Raw genomic sequence first — 22,906 nt, 5'->3', positions numbered from 1 at the left:
ATTTTTGGAAATGAAGTGCAAATAGGGATTAAAAAAAGGATACTTTCATGGGCATCTCTCTGTGCCCTTCATGATTCTTTTTTTTATCTGCTTCTATCAGTTCGTATAGGTCATGCTGATCACACAGTGCCACAGTGGCCTAAGACACTGGACTCCTAATCCATGTATTGTGAGTTCAAGTATTATTTTGGGGTGCCTTAAAGTGGAGTGATGAAGTGGAAGTATGCTGGGCAGTTAACCCAGTGATTTATGGATCGAAACCATCCTCTTCTATCCAGTTTGTTTTCAGCAAACAGAAATATAAAAACTGCCATAACCCAGAGGTCGATGGATGCCTAAAAAACTGACCTCCCAAGCCAGAGATTGTGAGTTTAAGTCTTCTCAGGGGTGGCTGAAAACAGAGTGTCCCAGCGGAAGCATGCTGGGCCCATAACCCAGAGGTCTATGGATGGAAACCATCCTCTGCTAACAATCTTTATTTTTAGAAATTAATTGCAACCAGCGATTAAAAAAAGCTAAATATCATGGTCATGTCTCAGTGTCCTTCGTCATTCTAATTTTTTACTGTTTCTATCAGTTCGTATAGGTCATGCTGATTACACCATGCCCCAGTGGCCTAAAAAACTGGCCTCCCAAGCCAGGGATTGTGAGTGTAAGTCTTATCAGTGGCGGATGAAAGCAGAGTGTCCCAGCGGAAGCGTGCTGGGCCCATAACCCAGAGGTCTATGGATCGAAACCATCCTCTGCAATCCATTTTTATTTTTAGAAATGAATTGCAACCAAAAATAAAAAATTGCATAATTTCATGGGCATGTCTCAGTTCCCTCTGTGATTCTTTGTTTGACTGCTTCTGTCAGTTTGTATAGGTCACACTGATTACAGAGGCGCAGCGGAAGCGTGATGGCCCCGTAACCCAGAGGTCGATGGATTGAAATCACTCTCTGCTATCAAGGTAGGTTTTGGCAGGTACCCCAGTGGCCTAATGGATAAGGCACTGGCATTCTAAGCCAGGGGTTGTGGGTTCGAGTCCCATCTGGGGTGGATGAAGGCAATTTGGGAAAGAAGAAGAGAGTTCATGTAACAAAGATGTTGAAGCCATTGTATTTTTAGAAATGAAGTGCAAATAGGGATTAAAAAAAGGATACTTTCATGGGCATCTCTCTGTGCCCTTCGTGATTCTTTTTTTTATCTGCTTCTATCAGTTCGTATAGGTCATGCTGATCACACAGTGCCACAGTGGCCTAAGAAACTGGCCTCCTAATCCATGTATTGTGAGTTCAAGTATTATTTTGGGGTGCCTTAAAGTGGAGTGATGAAGTGGAAGTATGCTGGGCAGTTAACCCAGTGATTTATGGATCGAAACTATCCAGTTTGTTTTCAGCAAACAGAAATATAAAAACTGCCATAACCCAGAGGTCGATGGATGCCTAAAAAACTGACCTCCCAAGCCAGAGATTGTGAGTTTAAGTCTTCTCAGGGGTGGCTGAAAACAGAGTGTCCCAGCGGAAGCATGCTGGGCCCATAACCCAGAGGTCTATGGATGGAAACCATCCTCTGCTAACAATCTTCATTTTTAGAAATTAATTGCAACCAGCGATCAAAAAAAGCTAAATATCATGGGCATTTCTCAGTGTCCTTCGTCATTCTAATTTTTTACTGTTTCTATCAGTTCGTATAGGTCATGCTGATTACACCACGCCCCAGTGGCCTAAAAAACTGGCCTCCCAAGCCAGGGATTGTGAGTGTAAGTCTTATCAGTGGCGGATGAAAGCAGAGTGTCCCAGCGGAAGCGTGCTGGGCCCATAACCCAGAGGTCTATGGATTGAAACCATCCTCTGCAATCCATTTTCATTTTTAGAAATGAATTGCAACCATAAATAAAAAATAGCATAATTTCATGGGCATGTCTCAGTTCCCTCTGTGATTCTTTGTTTGACTGCTTCTGTCAGTTTGTATAGGTCACACTGATTACAGAGGCGCAGCAGAAGCGTGATGGCCCCGTAACCCAGATGTCGATGGATCGAAATCACTCTCTGCTATCAAGGTAGTTTTTGGCAAGTACCCCAGTGGCCTAATGGATAAGGCACTGGCCTTCTAAGCCAGGGATTGTGGGTTCGAGTCCCATCTGGGGTGGATGAAGGCAGTTTGGGAAAGAAGAAGAGAGTTCATGTAACAAAGATGTTGAAGCAATTGTATTTTTAGAAATGAAGTACAAATAGGGATTAAAAAAAGGATACTTTCATGGGCATCTCTCTGTGCCCTTCGTGATTCTTTTTTTTTATCTGCTTCTATCAGTTCGTATAGGTCATGCTGATCACACAGTGCCACAGTGGCCTAAGAAACTGGCCTCCTAATCCATGTATTGTGAGTTCAAGTATTATTTTGGGGTGCCTTAAAGTGGAGTGATGAAGTGGAAGTATGCTGGGCAGTTAACCCAGTGATTTATGGATCGAAACCATCCTCTTCTATCCAGTTTGTTTTCAGCAAACAGAAATATAAAAACTGCCATAACCCAGAGATCGATGGATGCCTAAAAAACGGACCTCCCAAGCCAGAGATTGTGAGTTTAAGTCTTCTCAGGGGTGGCTGAAAACAGAGTGTCCCAGCGGAAGCATGCTGGGCCCATAACCCAGAGGTCTATGGATGGAAACCATCCTCTGCTAACAATCTTTATTTTTAGAAATGAATTGCAACCAGCGATCAAAAAAAGCTAAATATCATGGGCATGTCTCAGTGTCCTTCGTCATTCTAATTTTTTACTGTTTCTATCAGTTCGTATAGGTCATGCTGATTACACCATGCCCCAGTGGCCTAAAAAACTGGCCTCCCAAGCCAGGGATTGTGAGTGTAAATCTTATCAGTGGCGGATGAAAGCAGAGTGTCCCAGGGAAGCGTGCTTTGCCCATAACCCAGAGGTCTATGGATCGAAACCATCCTCTGCAATCCATTTTTATTTTTAGAAATTAATTGCAAACATAAATAAAAAATTGCATAATTTCATGGGCATGTCTCAGTTCCCTCTGTGATTCTTTGTTTGACTGCTTCTGTCAGTTTGTATAGGTCACACTGATTACAGAGGCGCAGCGGAAGCGTGATGGCCCTGTAACCCAGAGGTCGATGGATCGAAATCACTCTCTGCTATCAAGGTAGGTTTTGGCAAGTACCCCAGTGGCCTAATGGATAAGGCACTGGCCTTCTAAGCCAGGGATTGTGGGTTCATGTCCCATCTGGGGTGGATGAATGCAATTTGGGAAAGAAGAAGAGAGTTCATGTAACAAAGATGTTGAAGTCATTGTATTTTTAGAAATGAAGTGCAAATAGGGATTAAAAAAAGGATACTTTCATGGGCATCTCTCTGTGCCCTTCGTGATTCTTTTTTTTTATCTGCTTCTATCAGTTCGTATAGGTCATGCTGATCACACAGTGCCACAGTGGCCTAAGAAACTGGCCTCCTAATCCATGTATTGTGAGTTCAAGTATTATTTTGGGGTGCCTTAAAGTGGAGTGATGAAGTGGAAGTATGCTGGGCAGTTAACCCAGTGATTTATGGATCGAAACCATCCTCTTCTATCCAGTTTGTTTTCAGCAAACAGAAATATAAAAACTGCCATAACCCAGAGGTCGATGGATGCCTAAAAAACTGACCTCCCAAGCCAGAGATTGTGAGTTTAAGTCTTCTCAGGGGTGGCTGAAAACAGAGTGTCCCAGCGGAAGCATGCTGGGCCCATAACCCAGAGGTCTATGGATGGAAACCATCCTCTGCTAACAATCTTTATTTTTAGAAATTAATTGCAACCAGCGATCAAAAAAAACTAAATATCATGGGCATGTCTCAGTGCCCTTCGTCATTATAATTTTTTACTGTTTCTATCAGCTCGTATAGGTCATGCTGATTACACCATGCCCCAGTGGCCTACAAAACTGGCCTCCCAAGCCAGGGATTGTGAGTGTAAGTCTTATCAGTGGCGGATGAAAGCAGAGTGTCCCAGCGGAAGCGTGCTGGGCCCATAACCCAGAGGTCTATGGATTGAAAACATCAACTGCAATCCATTTCTATTTTTAGAAATTATTTGCAACCATAAATAAAAAACTAGCATAATTTCATGGGCATGTCTCAGTGCCCTCTGTGATTCTTTGTTTGACTGCTTCTGTCAGTTTGTATAGGTCACACTGGTTACAGAGGCGCAGCGGAAGCGTGATGGCCCCGTAACCCAGATGTCGATGGATCGAAATCACTCTGTGCTATCAAGGTAGGTTTTGGCAAGTACCCCAGTGGCCTAATGGATAAGGCACTGGCCTTCTAAGCCAGAGATTGTGGGTTCGAGTCCCATCTGGGGAGGATGAAGGCAGTTTGGGAAAGAAGAAGAGAGTTCATGTAACAAAGATGTTGAAGCCATTGTATTTTTAGAAATGAAGTACAAATAGGGATTAAAAAAAGGATGCTTTCATGGGCATCTCTCTGTGCCTTTCGTGATTCTTTTTTTTTATCTGCTTCTATCAGTTCGTATAGGTCATGCTGATCACACAGTGCCACAGTGGCCTAAGAAACTGGCCTCCTAATCCATGTATTGTGAGTTCAAGTATTATTTTGGGGTGCCTTAAAGTGGAGTGATGAAGTGGAAGTATGCTGGGCAGTTAACCCAGTGATTTATGGATCGAAACCATCCTCTTCTATCCAGTTTGTTTTCAGCAAACAGAAATATAAGAACTGCCATAACCCAGAGGTCGATGGATGCCTAAAAAATTGACCTCCCAAGCTAGAGATTGTGAGTTTAAGTCTTCTCAGGGGTGGCTGAAAACAGAGTGTCCCAGCAGAAGCATGCTGGGCCCATAACCCAGAGGTCTATGGATGGAAACCATCCTCTGCTAACAATCTTTATTTTTAGAAATTAATTGCAACCAGCGATCAAAAAAAGCTAAATATAATGGGCATGTCTCCGTGTCCTTCGTCATTCTAATTTTTTACTGTTTCTATCAGTTCGTATAGGTCATGCTGATTACACCATGCCCCAGTGGCCTAAAAAACTGGCCTCCCAAGCCAGGGATTGTGAGTGTAAGTCTTATCAGTGGCGGATGAAAACAGAGTGTCCCAGCGGAAGCATGCTGGGCCCATAACCCAGAGGTCTATGGATCGAAACCATCCTCTGCAATCCATTTTCATTTTTAGAAATGAATTGCAACCATAAATAAAAAATAGCATAATTTCATGGGCATGTCTCAGTTCCCTCTGTGATTCTTTGTTTGACTGCTTCTGTCAGTTTGTATAGGTCACACTGATTACAGAGGCGCAGCAGAAGCGTGATGGCCCCGTAACCCAGATGTCGATGGATCGAAATCACTCTCTGCTATCAAGGTAGTTTTTGGCAAGTACCCCAGTGGCCTAATGGATAAGGCACTGGCCTTCTAAGCCAGGGATTGTGGGTTCGAGTCCCATCTGGGGTGGATGAAGGCAGTTTGGGAAAGAAGAAGAGTGTTCATGTAACAAAGATGTTGAAGCCATTGTATTTTTAGAAATGAAGCACAAATAGGGATTAAAAAAAGGATACTTTCATGGGCATCTCTCTGTGCCCTTCGTGATTCTTTTTTTTATCTGCTTCTATCAGTTCGTATAGGTCATGCTGATCACACAGTGCCACAGTGGCCTAAGAAACTGGCCTCCTAATCCATGTATTGTGAGTTCAAGTATTATTTTGGGGTGCCTTAAAGTGGAGTGATGAAGTGGAAGTATGCTGGGCAGTTAACCCAGTGATTTATGGATCGAAACCATCCTCTTCTATCCAGTTTGTTTTCAGCAAACAGAAATATAAAAACTGCCATAACCCAGAGGTCGATGGATGCCTAAAAAACTGACCTCCCAAGCCAGAGATTGTGAGTTTAAGTCTTCTCAGGGGTGGCTGAAAACAGAGTGTCCCAGCGGAAGCATGCTGGGCCCATAACCCAGAGGTCTATGGATGGAAACCATCCTCTGCTAACAATCTTTATTTTTAGAAATTAATTGCAACCAGCGATCAAAAAAAGCTAAATATCATGGGCATTTCTCAGTGTCCTTCGTCATTCTAATTTTTTACTGTTTCTATCAGTTCGTATAGGTCATGCTGATTACACCACGCCCCAGTGGCCTAAAAAACTGGCCTCCCAAGCCAGGGATTGTGAGTGTAAGTCTTATCAGTGGCGGATGAAAGCAGAGTGTCCCAGCGGAAGCGTGCTGGGCCCATAACCCAGAGGTCTATGGATCGAAACCATCCTCTGCAATCCATTTTCATTTTTAGAAATGAATTGCAACCATAAATAAAAAATAGCATAATTTCATGGGCATGTCTCAGTTCCCTCTGTGATTCTTTGTTTGACTGCTTCTGTCAGTTTGTATAGGTCACACTGATTACAGAGGCGCAGCAGAAGCGTGATGGCCCCGTAACCCAGATGTCGATGGATCGAAATCACTCTCTGCTATCAAGGTAGGTTTTGGCAAGTACCCCAGTGGCCTAATGGATAAGGCACTGGCCTTCTAAGCCAGGGATTGTGGGTTCGAGTCCCATCTGGGGTGGATGAAGGCAGTTTGGGAAAGAAGAAGAGAGTTCATGTAACAAAGAGGTTGAAGCCTTTGTATTTTTAGAAATGAAGTGCAAATAGGGATTAAAAAAAGTATACTTTCATGGGCATCTCTCTGTGCCCTTCGTGATTGTTTTTTTTATCTGCTTCTATCAGTTCGTATAGGTCATGCTGATCACACAGTGCCTCAGTGGCCTAAGAAACTGGCCTCCTAATCCATGTATTGTGAGTTCAAGTATTATTTTGGGGTGCCTTAAAGTGGAGTGATGAAGTGGAAGTATGCTGGGCAGTTAAACCAGTGATTTATGGATCGAAACCATCCTCTTCTATCCAGTTTGTTTTCAGCAAACAGAAATATAAGAACTGCCATAACCCAGAGGTCGATGGATGCCTAAAAAATTGACCTCCCAAGCCAGAGATTGTGAGTTTAAGTCTTCTCAGGGGTGGCTGAAAACAGAGTGTCCCAGCGGAAGCATGCTGGGCCCATAACCCAGAGGTCTATGGATGGAAACCATCCTCTGCTAACAATCTTTATTTTTAGAAATTAATTGCAACCAGCGATCAAAAAAAGCTAAATATAATGGGCATGTCTCCGTGTCCTTCGTCATTCTAATATTTTACTGTTTCTATCAGTTCGTATAGGTCATGCTGATTACACCATGCCCCAGTGGCCTAAAAAACTGGCCTCCCAAGCCAGGGATTGTGAGTGTAAGTCTTATCAGTGGCGGATGAAAACAGAGCGTCCCAGCGGAAGCATGCTGGGCCCATAACCCAGAGGTCTATGGATCGAAACCATCCTCTGCAATCCATTTTTATTTTTAGAAATGAATTGCAACCATAAATAAAAAATTGCATAATTTCATGGGCATGTCTCAGTTCCCTCTGTGATTCTTTGTTTGACTGCTTCTGTCAGTTTGTATAGGTCACACTGATTACAGAGGCGCAGCGGAAGCGTGATGGCCCCGTAACCCAGAGGTCGATGGATTGAAATCACTCTCTGCTATCAAGGTAGGTTTTGGCAAGTACCCCAGTGGCCTAATGGATAAGGCACTGGCCTTCTAAGCCAGGGATTGTGGGTTCGAGTCCCATCTGGGGTGGATGAAGGCAGTTTGGGAAAGAAGAAGAGAGTTCATGTAACAAAGATGTTGAAGCCATTGTATTTTTAGAAATGAAGCACAAATAGGGATTAAAAAAAGGATACTTTCATGGGCATCTCTCTGTGCCCTTCGTGATTCTTTTTTTTTATCTGCTTCTATCAGTTCGTATAGGTCATGCTGATCACACAGTGCCACAGTGGCCTAAGAAACTGGCCTCCTAATCCATGTATTGTGAGTTCAAGTATTATTTTGGGGTGCCTTAAAGTGGAGTGATGAAGTGGAAGTATGCTGGGCAGTTAACCCAGTGATTTATGGATTGAAACCATCCTCTTCTATCCAGTTTGTTTTCAGCAAACAGAAATATAAAAACTGCCATAACCCAGAGGTCGATGGATGCCTAAAAAACTGACCTCCCAAGCCAGAGATTGTGAGTTTAAGTCTTCTCAGGGGTGGCTGAAAACAGAGTGTCCCAGCGGAAGCATGCTGGGCCCATAACCCAGAGGTCTATGGATGGAAACCATCCTCTGCTAACAATCTTTATTTTTAGAAATTAATTGCAACCAGCGATCAAAAAAAGCTAAATATCATGGGCATTTCTCAGTGTCCTTCGTCATTCTAATTTTTTACTGTTTCTATCAGTTCGTATAGGTCATGCTGATTACACCACGCCCCAGTGGCCTAAAAAACTGGCCTCCCAAGCCAGGGATTGTGAGTGTAAGTCTTATCAGTGGCGGATGAAAGCAGAGTGTCCCAGCGGAAGCGTGCTGGGCCCATAACCCAGAGGTCTATGGATCGAAACCATCCTCTGCAATCCATTTTCATTTTTAGAAATGAATTGCAACCATAAATAAAAAATAGCATAATTTCATGGGCATGTCTCAGTTCCCTCTGTGATTCTTTGTTTGACTGCTTCTGTCAGTTTGTATAGGTCACACTGATTACAGAGGCGCAGCAGAAGCGTGATGGCCCCGTAACCCAGATGTCGATGGATCGAAATCACTCTCTGCTATCAAGGTAGTTTTTGGCAAGTACCCCAGTGGCCTAATGGATAAGGCACTGGCCTTCTAAGCCAGGGATTGTGGGTTAGAGTCCCATCTGGGGTGGATGAAGGCAGTTTGGGAAAGAAGAAGAGAGTTCATGTAACAAAGATGTTGAAGCCATTGTATTTTTAGAAATGAAGTACAAATAGGGATTAAAAAAAGGATACTTTCATGTGCATCTCTCTGTGCCCTTCGTGATTCTTTTTTTTATCTGCTTCTATCAGTTCGTATAGGTCATGCTGATCACACAGTGCCACAGTGGCCTAAGACACTGGACTCCTAATCCATGTATTGTGAGTTCAAGTATTATTTTGGGGTGCCTTAAAGTGGAGTGATGAAGTGGAAGTATGCTGGGCAGTTAACCCAGTGATTTATGGATCGAAACCATCCTCTTCTATCCAGTTTGTTTTCAGCAAACAGAAATATAAAAACTGCCATAACCCAGAGGTCGATGGATGCCTAAAAAACTGACCTCCCAAGCCAGAGATTGTGAGTTTAAGTCTTCTCAGGGGTGGCTGAAAACAGAGTGTCCCAGCGGAAGCATGCTGGGCCCATAACCCAGAGGTCTATGGATGGAAACCATTCTCTGCTAACAATCTTTATTTTTAGAAATTAATTGCAACCAGCGATCAAAAAAAGCTAAATATCATGGGCATGTCTCAGTTTCCTTCGTCATTCTAATTTTTTACTGTTTCTATCAGTTCGTATAGGTCATGCTGATTACACCATGCCCCAGTGGCCTAAAAAACTGGCCTCCCAAGCCAGGGATTGTGAGTGTAAGTCTTATCAGTGGCGGATGAAAGCAGAGTGTCCCAGCGGAAGCGTGCTGGGCCCATAACCCAGAGGTCTATCGATCGAAACCATCCTTTGCAATCCATTTTTATTTTTAGAAATGAATTGCAACCATAAATAAAAAATAGCATAATTTCATGGGCATGTCTCAGTTCCCTCTGTGATTCTTTGTTTGACTGCTTCTGTCAGTTTGTATAGGTCACACTGATTACAGAGGCGCAGCGGAAGCGTGATGGCCCCGTAACCCAGAGGTCGATGGATCGAAATCACTCTCTGCTATCAAGGTAGGTTTTGGCAAGTACCCCAGTGGCCTAATGGATAAGGCACTGGCCTTCTAAGCCAGGGATTGTGGTTTCGAGTCCCATCTGGGGTGGATGAAGGCAGTTTGGGAAAGAAGAAGAGAGTTCATGTAACAAAGATGTTGAAGCCATTGTATTTTTAGAAATGAAGTGCAAATAGGGATTAAAAAAAGGATACTTTCATGGGCATCTCTCTGTGCCCTTCGTGAATCTTTTTTTTATCTGCTTCTATCAGTTCGTATAGGTCATGCTGATCACACAGTGCCACAGTGGCCTAAGAAACTGGCCTCCTAATCCATGTATTGTGAGTTCAAGTATTATTTTGGGGTGCCTTAAAGTGGAGTGATGAAGTGGAAGTATGCTGAGCAGTTAACCCAGTGATTTATGGATCGAAACCATCCTCTTCTATTCAGTTTGTTTTCAGCAAACAGAAATATAAAAACTGCCATAACCCAGAGGTCGATGGATGCCTAAAAAACTGACCTCCCAAGCCAGAGATTGTGAGTTTAAGTCTTCTCAGGGGTGGCTGAAAACAGAGTGTCCCAGCGGAAGCATGCTGGGCCCATAACCCAGAGGTCTATGGATGGAAACCATCCTCTGCTAACAATATTTATTTTTAGATATTAATTGCAACCAGCGATCAAAAAAAGCTAAATATCATGGGCATGTCTCAGTGCCCTTCGTCATTCAATTTTTTTACTGTTTCTATCAGTTCGTATAGGTCATGCTGATTACACCATGCCCCAGTGGCCTAAAAAACTGGCCTCCCAAGCCAGGGATTGTGAGTGTAAGTCTTATCAGTGGCGGATGAAAGCAGAGTGTCCCAGCGGAAGCGTGCTGGGCCCCTAACCCAGAGGTCTATAGATCGAAACCATCCTCCGCAATCCATTTTTATTTTTAGAAATTAATTGCAAACATAAATAAAAAATTGCATAATTTCATGGGCATGTCTCAGTTCCCTCTGTGATTCTTTGTTTGACTGCTTCTGTCAGTTTGTATAGGTCACACTGATTACAGAGGCGCAGCGGAAGCGTGATGGCCCCGTAACCCAGAGGTCGATGGATCGAAATCACTCTCTGCTATCAAGATCAGTTTTGGCAAGTACCCCAGTGGCCTAATGGATAAGGCACTGGCCTTCTAAGCCAGCGATTGTGGGTTCGAGTCCAATCTGGGGTGGATGAAGGCAGTTTGGGAAAGAAGAAGAGAGTTCATGTAACAAAGATGTTGAAGCCATCGTATTTTTAGAAATGAAGTGCAAATAGGGATTAAAAAAGGATACTTTCATGGGCATCTCTCTGTGCCCTTCGTGAATCTTTTTTTTTATCTGCTTCTATCAGTTCGTATAGATCATGCTGATCACACAGTGCCACAGTGGCCTAAGAAACTGGCCTCCTAATCCATGTATTGTGAGTTCAAGTATTATTTTGGGGTGCCTTAAAGTGGAGTGATGAAGTGGAAGTATGCTGGGCAGTTAACCCAGTGATTTATGGATTGAAACCATCCTCTTCTATCCAGTTTGTTTTCAGCAAACAGAAATATAAAAACTGCCATAACCCAGAGGTCAATGGATGCCTAAAAAACTGACCTCCCAAGCCAGAGATTGTGAGTTTAAGTCTTCTCAGGGGTGGCTGAAAACAGAGTGTCCCAGCGGAAGCATGCTGGGCCCATAACCCAGAGGTCTATGGATGGAAACCATCCTCTGCTAACAATCTTTATTTTTAGAAATGAATTGCAACCAGCGATCAAAAAAAGCTAAATATCATGGGCATGTCTCAGTGCCCTACGTGATTCTTTTTTTTATGGTTCTATCAGTTCGTATAGGTCATGCTATAACACCATGCCCCAGATGCCTAAAAAACTGGCCTCCCATGCCAGGGATTGTGAGTGGAAGTCTTATCAGTGGCGGATGAAAGCATAGTGTCCCAGCGGAAGCGTGCTGGGCCCATAACCCAGAGGTCTATGGATCGAAACCATCCTCTGCAATCCATTTTTATTTTCAGAAATTAACTGCAACCAGGGATAAAAAAAAGCATAATATCAATGTCATGTCTCAGTGCCCTCCGTGGGTTGAAGCAGAGTGGCGCTGCGGAAACGTGATGGGCCCAGAGGTTGATGGATGAAACCATCCTCTGCTAACAATCTTAATTTTTAGAAATGAATTGCAACCAGCGATCAAAAAAAGCTAAATATCATGGGCATGTCTCAGTGCCCTCCGTGGGTTGAAGCAGAGTGGCGCTGCGGAAACGTGATGGGCCCAGAGGTTGATGGATGAAACCATCCTCTGCTAACAATCTTTATTTTTAGAAATTAATTGCAACCAGCGATCAAAAAAAGCTAAATATCATGGGCATGTCTCAGTGCCCTACGTGATTCTTTTTTTTACTGTTTCTATCAGTTCGTATAGGTAATGCTATAACACCGTGCCCCAGATGCCTAAAAAACTGGCCTCCCATGCCAGGGATTGTGAGTTTAAGTCTTGTCAGGGGTGGCTGAAAACAGAGTTTCCCAGCGGAAGCGTGCTGGGCCCATAACCCAGAGGTCGATGGATGGAAACCATCCTCTGCTATCCAGATTTATTTTTAGCAATGAAGTGCAAACATAAATGAAAAAAAGCATAATTTCATGGGCATTTCTCATTGCCTTCCATTATATATTTTCCTTAGTGCTTCTATCAGTTTGTATAGGTCATGCTAACTTCACAGTGCCCCAGTGGCCTAATGGATAAGGCACTGGCCTCCTAAGCCAGGGATTGAGGGTTTGAGTCCCTTCTGGGGTGGGTTCAAGCAGAGTGGCGCTGTGGAAACGTGCTGGGCCCAGAGGTCGATGAACTGAAGCCATCCTCAGCTTGCAATTTTTATTTTTAGAAATTAATTGCAACCAGCGATCAAAAAAAGCTAAATATCATGGGCATGTGCCCTAAGTGATTCTTTTTTTTATGGTTCTATCAGTTCGTATAGGTCATGCTATAACACCATGCCCCAGATGCCTAAAAAACTGGCCTCCCATGCCAGGGATTGTGAGTGGAAGTCTTATCAGTGGCGGATGAAAGCAGAGTGTCCCAGCGGAAGCGTGCTGGGCCCATAACCCAGAGGTCTATGGATCGAAACCATCCTCTGCAATCCATTTTTATTTTCAGAAATTAACTGCAACCAGGGATAAAAAAAAGCATAATATCAATGGCATGTCTCAGTGCCCTCCGTGGGTTGAAGCAGAGTGGCGCTGCGGAAACGTGATGGGCCCAGAGGTTGATGGATGAAACCATACTCTGCTAACAATCTTTATTTTTAGAAATTAATTGCAACCAGCGATCAAAAAAAGCTAAATATCATGGGCATGTCTCAGTGCCCTACGTGATTCTTTTTTTTACTGTTTCTATCAGTTCGTATAGGTAATGCTATAACACCGTGCCCCAGATGCCTAAAAAACTGGCCTCCCATGCCAGGGATTGTGAGTTTAAGTCTTGTCAGGGGTGGCTGAAAACAGAGTTTCCCAGCGGAAGCGTGCTGGGCCCATAACCCAGAGGTCGATGGATGGAAACCATCCTCTGCTATCCAGATTTATTTTTAGCAATGAAGTGCAAACATAAATGAAAAAAAGCATAATTTCATGGGCATTTCTCATTGCCTTCCATTATATATTTTCCTTAGTGCTTCTATCAGTTTGTATAGGTCATGCTAACTTCACAGTGCCCCAGTGGCCTAATGGATAAGGCACTGGCCTCCTAAGCCAGGGATTGAGGGTTTGAGTCCCTTCTGGGGTGGGTTCAAGCAGAGTGGCGCTGTGGAAACGTGCTGGGCCCAGAGGTCGATGAACTGAAGCCATCCTCAGCTTGCAATTTTTATTTTTAGAAATTAATTGCAACCAGCGATCAAAAAAAGCTAAATATCATGGGCATGTCTCAGTGCCCTCCGTGGGTTGAAGCAGAGTGGCGCTGCGGAAACGTGATGGGCCCAGAGGTTGATGGATGAAACCATCCTCTGCTAACAATTTTTATTTTTAGAAATTAATTGCAACCAGCGATCAAAAAAAGCTAAATATCATGGGCATGTCTCAGTGCCCTACGTGATTCTTTTTTTACTGTTTCTATCAGTTCGTATAGGTCATGCTATAACACCATGCCCCAGATGCCTAAAAAACTGGCCTCCCATGCCAGGGATTGTGAGTGGAAGTCTTATCAGTGGCGGATGAAAGCATAGTGTCCCAGCGGAAGCGTGCTGGGCCCATAACCCAGAGGTCTATGGATCGAAACCATCCTCTGCAATCCATTTTTATTTTCAGAAATTAACTGCAACCAGGGATAAAAAAAAGCATAATATCAATGGCATGTCTCAGTGCCCTCCGTGGGTTGAAGCAGAGTGGCGCTGCGGAAACGTGATGGGCCCAGAGGTTGATGGATGAAACCATCCTCTGCTAACAATCTTAATTTTTAGAAATGAATTGCAACCAGCGATCAAAAAAAGCTAAATATCATGGGCATTTCTCAGTGTCCTTCGTCATTCTAATTTTTTACTGTTTCTATCAGTTCGTATAGGTCATGCTGATTACACCACGCCCCAGTGGCCTAAAAAATTGGCCTCCCAAGCCAGGCATTGTGAGTGTAAGTCTTATCAGTGGCGGATGAAAGCAGAGTGTCCCAGGGAAGCGTGCTTTGCCCATAACCCAGAGGTCTATGGATCGAAACCATCCTCTGCAATCCATTTTTATTTTTAGAAATTAATTGCAAACATAAATAAAAAATTGCATAATTTCATGGGCATGTCTCAGTTCCCTCTGTGATTCTTTGTTTGACTGCTTCTGTCAGTTTGTATAGGTCACACTGATTACAGAGGCGCAGCGGAAGCGTGATGGCCCTGTAACCCAGAGGTCGATGGATCGAAATCACTCTCTGCTATCAAGGTAGGTTTTGGCAAGTACCCCAGTGGCCTAATGGATAAGGCACTGGCCTTCTAAGCCAGGGATTGTGGGTTCGTGTCCCATCTGGGGTGGATGAAGGCAATTTGGGAAAGAAGCAGAGAGTTCATGTAACAAAGATGTTGAAGTCATTGTATTTTTAGAAATGAAGTACAAATAGGGATTAAAAAAAGGATACTTTCATGGGCATCTCTTTTTTTTTATCTGCTTCTATCAGTTCGTATAGATCATGCTGATCACACAGTGCCACAGTGGCCTAAGAAACTGGCCTCCTAATCCATGTATTGTGAGTTCAAGTATTATTTTGGGGTGCCTTAAAGTGGAGTGATGAAGTGGAAGTATGCTGGGCAGTTAACCCAGTGATTTATGGATCGAAACCATCCTCTTCTATCCAGTTTGTTTTCAGCAAACAGAAATATAAAAACTGCCATAACCCAGAGGTCGATGGATGCCTAAAAAACTGACCTCCCAATCCAGAGATTGTGAGTTTAAGTCTTCTCAGGGGTGGCTGAAAACAGAGTGTCCCAGCGGAAGCATGCTGGGCCCATAACCCAGAGGTCTATGGATGGAAACCATCCTCTGCTAACAATCTTTATTTTTAGAAATTAATTGCAACCAGCGATCAAAAAAAGCTAAATATCATGGGCATGTCTCAGTGCCCTTCGTCATTATAATTTTTTACTGTTTCTATCAGCTCGTATAGGTCATGCTGATTACACCATGCCCCAGTGGCCTACAAAACTGGCCTCCCAAGCCAGGGATTGTGAGTGTAAGTCTTATCAGTGGCGGATGAAAGCAGAGTGTCCCAGCGGAAGCGTGCTGGGCCCATAACCCAGAGGTCTATGGATTGAAAACATCAACTGCAATCCATTTCTATTTTTAGAAATTATTTGCAACCATAAATAAAAAACTAGCATAATTTCATGGGCATGTCTCAGTGCCCTCTGTGATTCTTTGTTTGACTGCTTCTGTCAGTTTGTATAGGTCACACTGGTTACAGAGGCGCAGCGGAAGCGTGATGGCCCCGTAACCCAGATGTCGATGGATCGAAATCACTCTGTGCTATCAAGGTAGGTTTTGGCAAGTACCCCAGTGGCCTAATGGATAAGGCACTGGCCTTCTAAGCCAGAGATTGTGGGTTCGAGTCCCATCTGTGGAGGATGAAGGCAGTTTGGGAAAGAAGAAGAGAGTTCATGTAACAAAGATGTTGAAGCCATTGTATTTTTAGAAATGAAGTACAAATAGGGATTAAAAAAAGGATACTTTCATGGGCATCTCTCTGTTCCTTTCGTGATTCTTTTTTTTAATCTGCTTCTATCAGTTCGTATAGGTCATGCTGATCACACAGTGCCACAGTGGCCTAAGAAACTGGCCTCCTAATCCATGTATTGTGAGTTCAAGTATTATTTTGGAGTGCCTTAAAGTGGAGTGATGAAGTGGAAGTATGCTGGGCAGTTAACCCAGTGATTTATGGATCGAAACCATCCACTTCTATCCAGTTTGTTTTCAGCAAACAGAAATATAAAAACTGCCATAACCCAGAGGTCGATGGATGCCTAAAAAACTGACCTCCCAAGCCAGAGATTGTGAGTTTAAGTCTTCTCAGGGGTGGCTGAAAACAGAGTGTCCCAGCGGAAGCATGCTGGGCCCATAACCCAGAGGTCTATGGATGGAAACCATCCTCTGCTAACAATATTTATTTTTAGATATTAATTGCAACCAGCGATCAAAAAAGCTAAATATCATGGGCATGTCTCAGTGTCCTTCGTCATTCTAATTTTTTACTGTTTCTATCAGTTCGTATAGGTCATGCTGATTACACCATGCCCCAGTGGCCTAAAAAACTGGCCTCCCAAGCCAGGGATTGTGAGTGTAAGTCTTATCAGTGGCAGATGAAAGCAGAGTGTCCCAGCGGAAGCGTGCTGGGCCCATAACCCAGAGATCTATGGATCGAAACCATCCTCTGCAATCCATTTTTATTTTTAGAAATGAAATGCAACCTTAAATAAAAAATAGCATAATTTCATGGGCATGTCTCAGTTCCCTCTGTGATTCTTTGTTTGACTGCTTCTGTCAGTTTGTATAGGTCACACTGATTACAGAGGCGCAGCGGAAGCGTGATGGCCCTGTAACCCAGAGGTCGATGGATCGAAATCACTCTCTGCTATCAAGGTAGGTTTTGGCAAGTACCCCAGTGGCCTAATGGATAAGGCACTGGCCTTCTAAGCCAGGGATTGTGGGTTCGTGTCCCATCTGGGGTGGATGAAGGCAATTTGGGAAAGAAGCAGAGAGTTCATGTAACAAAGATGTTGAAGTCATTGTATTTTTAGAAATGAAGTACAAATAGGGATTAAAAAAAGGATACTTTCATGGGCATCTCTTTTTTTTTATCTGCTTCTATCAGTTCGTATAGATCATGCTGATCACACAGTGCCACAGTGGCCTAAGAAACTGGCCTCCTAATCCATGTATTGTGAGTTCAAGTATTATTTTGGGGTGCCTTAAAGTGGAGTGATGAAGTGGAAGTATGCTGGGCAGTTAACCCAGTGATTTATGGATCGAAACCATCCTCTTCTATCCAGTTTGTTTTCAGCAAACAGAAATATAAAAAACTGCCATAACCCAGAGGTCGATGGATGCCTAAAAAACTGACCTCCCAAGCCAGAGATTGTGAGTTTAAGTCTTCTCAGGGGTGGCTGAAAACAGAGTGTCCCAGCGGAAGCATGCTGGGCCCATAACCCAGAGGTCTATGGATGGAAACCATCCTCTGCTAACAATCTTTATTTTTAGAAATTAATTGCAACCAGCGATCAAAAAAAGCTAAATATCATGGGCATGTCTCAGTGCCCTTCGTCATTATAATTTTTTACTGTTTCTATCAGCTCGTATAGGTCATGCTGATTACACCATGCCCCAGTGGCCTACAAAACTGGCCTCCCAAGCCAGGGATTGTGAGTGTAAGTCTTATCAGTGGCGGATGAAAGCAGAGTGTCCCAGCGGAAGCGTGCTGGGCCCATAACCCAGAGGTCTATGGATTGAAAACATCAACTGCAATCCATTTCTATTTTTAGAAATTATTTGCAACCATAAATAAAAAACTAGCATAATTTCATGGGCATGTCTCAGTGCCCTCTGTGATTCTTTGTTTGACTGCTTCTGTCAGTTTGTATAGGTCACACTGGTTACAGAGGCGCAGCGGAAGCGTGATGGCCCCGTAACCCAGATGTCGATGGATCGAAATCACTCTGTGCTATCAAGGTAGGTTTTGGCAAGTACCCCAGTGGCCTAATGGATAAGGCACTGGCCTTCTAAGCCAGAGATTGTGGGTTCGAGTCCCATCTGGGGAGGATGAAGGCAGTTTGGGAAAGAAGAAGAGAGTTCATGTAACAAAGATGTTGAAGCCATTGTATTTTTAGAAATGAAGTACAAATAGGGATTAAAAAAAGGATACTTTCATGGGCATCTCTCTGTGCCTTTCGTGATTCTTTTTTTAATCTGCTTCTATCAGTTCGTATAGGTCATGCTGATCACACAGTGCCACAGTGGCCTAAGAAACTGGCCTCCTAATCCATGTATTGTGAGTTCAAGTATTATTTTGGAGTGCCTTAAAGTGGAGTGATGAAGTGGAAGTATGCTGGGCAGTTAACCCAGTGATTTATGGATCGAAACCATCCACTTCTATCCAGTTTGTTTTCAGCAAACAGAAATATAAAAACTGCCATAACCCAGAGGTCGATGGATGCCTAAAAAACTGACCTCCCAAGCCAGAGATTGTGAGTTTAAGTCTTCTCAGGGGTGGCTGAAAACAGAGTGTCCCAGCGGAAGCATGCTGGGCCCATAACCCAGAGGTCTATGGATGGAAACCATCCTCTGCTAACAATATTTATTTTTAGATATTAATTGCAACCAGCGATCAAAAAAAAGCTAAATATCATGGGCATGTCTCAGTGTCCTTCGTCATTCTAATTTTTTACTGTTTCTATCAGTTCGTATAGGTCATGCTGATTACACCATGCCCCAGTGGCCTAAAAAACTGGCCTCCCAAGCCAGGGATTGTGAGTGTAAGTCTTATCAGTGGCAGATGAAAGCAGAGTGTCCCAGCGGAAGCGTGCTGGGCCCATAACCCAGAGATCTATGGATCGAAACCATCCTCTGCAATCCATTTTTATTTTTAGAAATGAAATGCAACCTTAAATAAAAAATAGCATAATTTCATGGGCATGTCTCAGTTCCCTCTGTGATTCTTTGTTTGACTGCTTCTGTCAGTTTGTATAGGTCACACTGATTACAGAGGCGCAGCGGAAGCGTGATGGCCCCGTAACCCAGAGGTCGATGGATCGAAATCACTCTCTGCTATCAAGGTAGGTTTTGGCAAGTACCCCAGTGGCCTAATGGATAAGGCACTGGCCTTCTAAGCCAGGGATTGTGGGTTCGAGTCCCATCTGGGGTGGATGAAGGCAATTTGGGAAAGAAGAAGAGAGTTCATGTAACAAAGATGTTGAAGCCATTGTATTTTTAGAAATGAAGTACAAATAGGGATTAAAAAAAGGATACTTTCATGGGCATCTCTCTGTGCCCTTCGTGAATCTTTTTTTTATCTGCTTCTATCAGTTCGTATAGATCATGCTGATCACACAGTGCCACAGTGGCCTAAGAAACTGGCCTCCTAATCCATGTATTGTGAGTTCAAGTATTATTTTGGGGTGCCTTAAAGTGGAGTGATGAAGTGGAAGTATGCTGGGCAGTTAACCCAGTGATTTATGGATCGAAACCATCCTCTTCTATCCAGTTTGTTTTCAGCAAACAGAAATATAAAAACTGCCATAACCCTGAGGTCGATGGATGCCTAAAAAACTGACCTCCCAAGCCAGAGATTGTGAGTTTAAGTCTTCTCAGGGGTGGCTGAAAACAGAGTGTCCCAGCGGAAGCATGCTGGGCCCATAACCCAGAGGTCTATGGATGGAAACCATCCTCTGCTAACAATCTTTATTTTTAGATATTAATTGCAACCAGCGATCAAAAAAAGCTAAATATCATGGGCATGTCTCAGTGCCCTTCGTCATTCAATTTTTTTTACTGTTTCTATCAGTTCGTATAGGTCATGCTGATTACACCATGCCCCAGTGGCCTAAAAAACTGGCCTCCCAAGCCAGGGATTGTGAGTGTAAGTCTTATAAGTGGCGGATGAAAGCAGAGTGTCCCAGCGGAAGCGTGCTGGGCCCCTAACCCAGAGGTCTATGGATCGAAACCATCCTCTGCAATCCATTTTTATTTTTAGAAATTAAATGCAAACATAAATAAAAAATAGCATAATTTCATGGGCATGTCTCAGTGCCCTCTGTGATTCTTTGTTTGACTGCTTCTGTCAGTTTGTATAGGTCACACTGATTACAGAGGCGCAGCGGAAGCGTGATGGCCCCGTAACCCAGATGTCGATGGATCGTAATCACTCTCTGCTATCAAGGTAGGTTTCGGCAAGTACCCCAGTGGCCTAATGGATAAGGCACTGGCCTTCTAAGCCAGGGATTGTGGGTTCGAGTCCCATCTGTGATGGATGAAGGCAGTTTGGGAAAGAAGAAGAGAGTTCATGTAACAAAGATGATGAAGCCATTGTACTTTTAGAAATGAAGTGCAAATAGGGATTAAAAAAAGGATACTTTCATGGGCATCTCTCTGTGCCCTTCGTGAATCTTTTTTTTATCTGCTTCTATCAGTTCGTATAGGTCATGCTGATCACACAGTGCCACAGTGGCCTAAGAAACTGGCCTCCTAATCCATGTATTGTGAGTTCAAGTATTATTTTGGGGTGCCTTAAAGTGTAGTGATGAAGTGGAAGTATGCTGGGCAGTTAACCCAGTGATTTATGGATCGAAACCATCCTCTTCTATCCAGTTTGTTTTCAGCAAACAGAAATATAAAAACTGCCATAACCCAGAGGTCGATGGATGCCTAAAAAACTGACCTCCAAGCCAGAGATTGTGAGTTTAAGTCTTCTCAGGGGTGGCTGAAAACAGAGAGTCCCAGCGGAAGCATGCTGGGCCCATAACCCAGAGGTCTATGGATGGAAACCATCCTCTGCTAACAATATTTATTTTTAGAAATGAATTTCAACCAGCGATCAAAAAAAGCTAAATATCATGGGCATGTCTCAGTGTCCTTCGTCATTCTAATTTTTTACTGTTTCTATCAGTTCGTATAGGTCATGCTGATTACACCATGCCCCAGTGGCCTAAAAAACTGGCCTCCCAAGCCAGGGATTGTGAGTGTAAGTCTTATCAGTGGCGGATGAAAGCAGAGTGTCCCAGCGGAAGCGTGCTGGGCCCCTAACCCAGAGGTCTATGGATCGAAACCATCCTCTGCAATCCATTTTTATTTTTAGAAATTAATTGCAAACATAAATAAAAATAGCATAATTTCATGGGCATGTCTCAGTTCCCTCTGTGATTCTTTGTTTGACTGCTTCTGTCAGTTTGTATAGGTCACACTGATTACAGAGGCGCAGCGGAAGCGTGATGGCCCCGTAACCCAGATGTCGATGGATCGAAATCACTCTCTGCTATCAAGGTAGGTTTTGGCAAGTACCCCAGTGGCCTAATGGATAAGGCACTGGCCTTCTAAGCAGGGTTCGAGTCCCATCTGGGGTGGATGAAGGCAGTTTGGGAAAGAAGAAGAGAGTTCATGTACAAAGATGTTGAAGCCATTGTATTTTAGAAATGAAGTGCAAAATAGGGATTAAAAAAGGATACTTTCATGGGCATCTCTCTGTGCCCTTCGTGATTCTTTTTTTTTATCTGCTTCTATCAGTTCGTATAGGTCATGCTGATCACACAGTGCCACAGTGGCCTAAGAAACTGGCCTCCTAATCCATGTATTGTGAGTTCAAGTATTATTTTGGGGTGCCTTAAAGTGGAGTGATGAAGTGGAAGTATGCTGGGCAGTTAACCCAGTGATTTATGGATCGAAACCATCCTCTTCTATCCAGTTTGTTTTCAGCAAACAGAAATATAAAAACTGCCATAACCCAGAGGTCGATGGATGCCTAAAAAACTGACCTCGCAAGCCAGAGATTGTGAGTTTAAGTCTTCTCAGGGGTGGCTGAAAACAGAGTGTCCCAGCGGAAGCATGCTGGGCCCATAACCCAGAGGTCTATGGATGGAAACCATCCTCTGCTAACAATATTTATTTTTAGATATTAATTGCAACCAGCGATCTAAAAAAGCTAAATATCATGGGCATGTCTCAGTGTCCTTCGTCATTCTAATTTTTTACTGTTTCTATCAGTTCGTATAGGTCATGCTGATTACACCATGCCCCAGTGGCCTAAAAAACTGGCCTCCCAAGCCAGGGATTGTGAGTGTAAATCTTATCAGTGGCGGATGAAAGCAGAGTGTCCCAGGGAAGCGTGCTTTGCCCATAACCCAGAGGTCTATGGATCGAAACCATCCTCTGCAATCCATTTTTATTTTTAGAAATTAATTGCAAACATAAATAAAAAATTGCATAATTTCATGGGCATGTCTCAGTTCCCTCTGTGATTCTTTGTTTGACTGCTTCTGTCAGTTTGTATAGGTCACACTGATTACAGAGGCGCAGCGGAAGCGTGATGGCCCTGTAACCCAGAGGTCGATGGATCGAAATCACTCTCTGCTATCAAGGTAGGTTTTGGCAAGTACCCCAGTGGCCTAATGGATAAGGCACTGGCCTTCTAAGCCAGGGATTGTGGGTTCGTGTCCCATCTGGGGTGGATGAAGGCAATTTGGGAAAGAAGAAGAGAGTTCATGTAACAAAGATGTTGAAGTCATTGTATTTTTAGAAATGAAGTGCAAATAGGGATTAAAAAAAGGATACTTTCATGGGCATCTCTCTGTGCCCTTCGTGATTCTTTTTTTTATCTGCTTCTATCAGTTCGTATAGGTCATGCTGATCACACAGTGCCACAGTGGCCTAAGAAACTGGCCTCCTAATCCATGTATTGTGAGTTCAAGTATTATTTTGGGGTGCCTTAAAGTGGAGTGATGAAGTGGAAGTATGCTGGGCAGTTAACCCAGTGATTCATGGATCGAAACCATCCTCTTCTATCCAGTTTGTTTTCAGCAAACAGAAATATAAAAACTGCCATAACCCAGAGGTCGATGGATGCCTAAAAAACTGACCTCCCAAGCCAGAGATTGTGAGTTTAAGTCTTCTCAGGGGTGGCTGAAAACAGAGTGTCCCAGCG

The 22,906-nt window shown here is 43.5% G+C and overlaps 19 non-coding genes across 19 annotated transcripts; all 19 read left to right on the top strand.

The window, feature by feature from the left end:
- Positions 1-968: 968 nt before the first annotated feature.
- trnar-ucu (transfer RNA arginine (anticodon UCU)) lies at positions 969-1,041 on the top strand. Its single transcript has one exon. It is a non-coding gene; the product is annotated as a tRNA-Arg (tRNA).
- Positions 1,042-2,060: 1,019 nt separating this feature from the next.
- Positions 2,061-2,133, top strand: trnar-ucu (transfer RNA arginine (anticodon UCU)). The gene has a single exon. It is a non-coding gene; the product is annotated as a tRNA-Arg (tRNA).
- A 1,029-nt stretch (positions 2,134-3,162) lies between these two features.
- Positions 3,163-3,235, top strand: trnar-ucu (transfer RNA arginine (anticodon UCU)). Its single transcript has one exon. It is a non-coding gene; the product is annotated as a tRNA-Arg (tRNA).
- Positions 3,236-4,266: 1,031 nt separating this feature from the next.
- On the top strand, positions 4,267-4,339 carry trnar-ucu (transfer RNA arginine (anticodon UCU)). The gene has a single exon. It is a non-coding gene; the product is annotated as a tRNA-Arg (tRNA).
- Positions 4,340-5,369: 1,030 nt separating this feature from the next.
- On the top strand, positions 5,370-5,442 carry trnar-ucu (transfer RNA arginine (anticodon UCU)). The gene has a single exon. It is a non-coding gene; the product is annotated as a tRNA-Arg (tRNA).
- A 1,029-nt stretch (positions 5,443-6,471) lies between these two features.
- On the top strand, positions 6,472-6,544 carry trnar-ucu (transfer RNA arginine (anticodon UCU)). Its single transcript has one exon. It is a non-coding gene; the product is annotated as a tRNA-Arg (tRNA).
- A 1,029-nt stretch (positions 6,545-7,573) lies between these two features.
- On the top strand, positions 7,574-7,646 carry trnar-ucu (transfer RNA arginine (anticodon UCU)). The gene has a single exon. It is a non-coding gene; the product is annotated as a tRNA-Arg (tRNA).
- Positions 7,647-8,676: 1,030 nt separating this feature from the next.
- trnar-ucu (transfer RNA arginine (anticodon UCU)) lies at positions 8,677-8,749 on the top strand. The gene has a single exon. It is a non-coding gene; the product is annotated as a tRNA-Arg (tRNA).
- Positions 8,750-9,778: 1,029 nt separating this feature from the next.
- Positions 9,779-9,851, top strand: trnar-ucu (transfer RNA arginine (anticodon UCU)). The gene has a single exon. It is a non-coding gene; the product is annotated as a tRNA-Arg (tRNA).
- A 1,029-nt stretch (positions 9,852-10,880) lies between these two features.
- Positions 10,881-10,953, top strand: trnar-ucu (transfer RNA arginine (anticodon UCU)). Its single transcript has one exon. It is a non-coding gene; the product is annotated as a tRNA-Arg (tRNA).
- Positions 10,954-12,480: 1,527 nt separating this feature from the next.
- On the top strand, positions 12,481-12,553 carry trnar-ccu (transfer RNA arginine (anticodon CCU)). The gene has a single exon. It is a non-coding gene; the product is annotated as a tRNA-Arg (tRNA).
- Positions 12,554-13,464: 911 nt separating this feature from the next.
- On the top strand, positions 13,465-13,537 carry trnar-ccu (transfer RNA arginine (anticodon CCU)). Its single transcript has one exon. It is a non-coding gene; the product is annotated as a tRNA-Arg (tRNA).
- A 1,152-nt stretch (positions 13,538-14,689) lies between these two features.
- Positions 14,690-14,762, top strand: trnar-ucu (transfer RNA arginine (anticodon UCU)). Its single transcript has one exon. It is a non-coding gene; the product is annotated as a tRNA-Arg (tRNA).
- Positions 14,763-15,774: 1,012 nt separating this feature from the next.
- trnar-ucu (transfer RNA arginine (anticodon UCU)) lies at positions 15,775-15,847 on the top strand. Its single transcript has one exon. It is a non-coding gene; the product is annotated as a tRNA-Arg (tRNA).
- A 1,029-nt stretch (positions 15,848-16,876) lies between these two features.
- On the top strand, positions 16,877-16,949 carry trnar-ucu (transfer RNA arginine (anticodon UCU)). The gene has a single exon. It is a non-coding gene; the product is annotated as a tRNA-Arg (tRNA).
- A 1,013-nt stretch (positions 16,950-17,962) lies between these two features.
- Positions 17,963-18,035, top strand: trnar-ucu (transfer RNA arginine (anticodon UCU)). Its single transcript has one exon. It is a non-coding gene; the product is annotated as a tRNA-Arg (tRNA).
- Positions 18,036-19,065: 1,030 nt separating this feature from the next.
- trnar-ucu (transfer RNA arginine (anticodon UCU)) lies at positions 19,066-19,138 on the top strand. Its single transcript has one exon. It is a non-coding gene; the product is annotated as a tRNA-Arg (tRNA).
- A 1,030-nt stretch (positions 19,139-20,168) lies between these two features.
- Positions 20,169-20,241, top strand: trnar-ucu (transfer RNA arginine (anticodon UCU)). The gene has a single exon. It is a non-coding gene; the product is annotated as a tRNA-Arg (tRNA).
- Positions 20,242-22,359: 2,118 nt separating this feature from the next.
- trnar-ucu (transfer RNA arginine (anticodon UCU)) lies at positions 22,360-22,432 on the top strand. Its single transcript has one exon. It is a non-coding gene; the product is annotated as a tRNA-Arg (tRNA).
- The last annotated feature ends 474 nt before the right edge of the window (positions 22,433-22,906 follow it).

Source organism: Salmo trutta, unplaced genomic scaffold (genome assembly GCF_901001165.1).
Source record: "Salmo trutta unplaced genomic scaffold, fSalTru1.1, whole genome shotgun sequence".
Taxonomy (NCBI): Eukaryota; Metazoa; Chordata; class Actinopteri; order Salmoniformes; family Salmonidae; genus Salmo; species Salmo trutta.
This window is presented reverse-complemented; position numbering and strand designations above follow the sequence as displayed.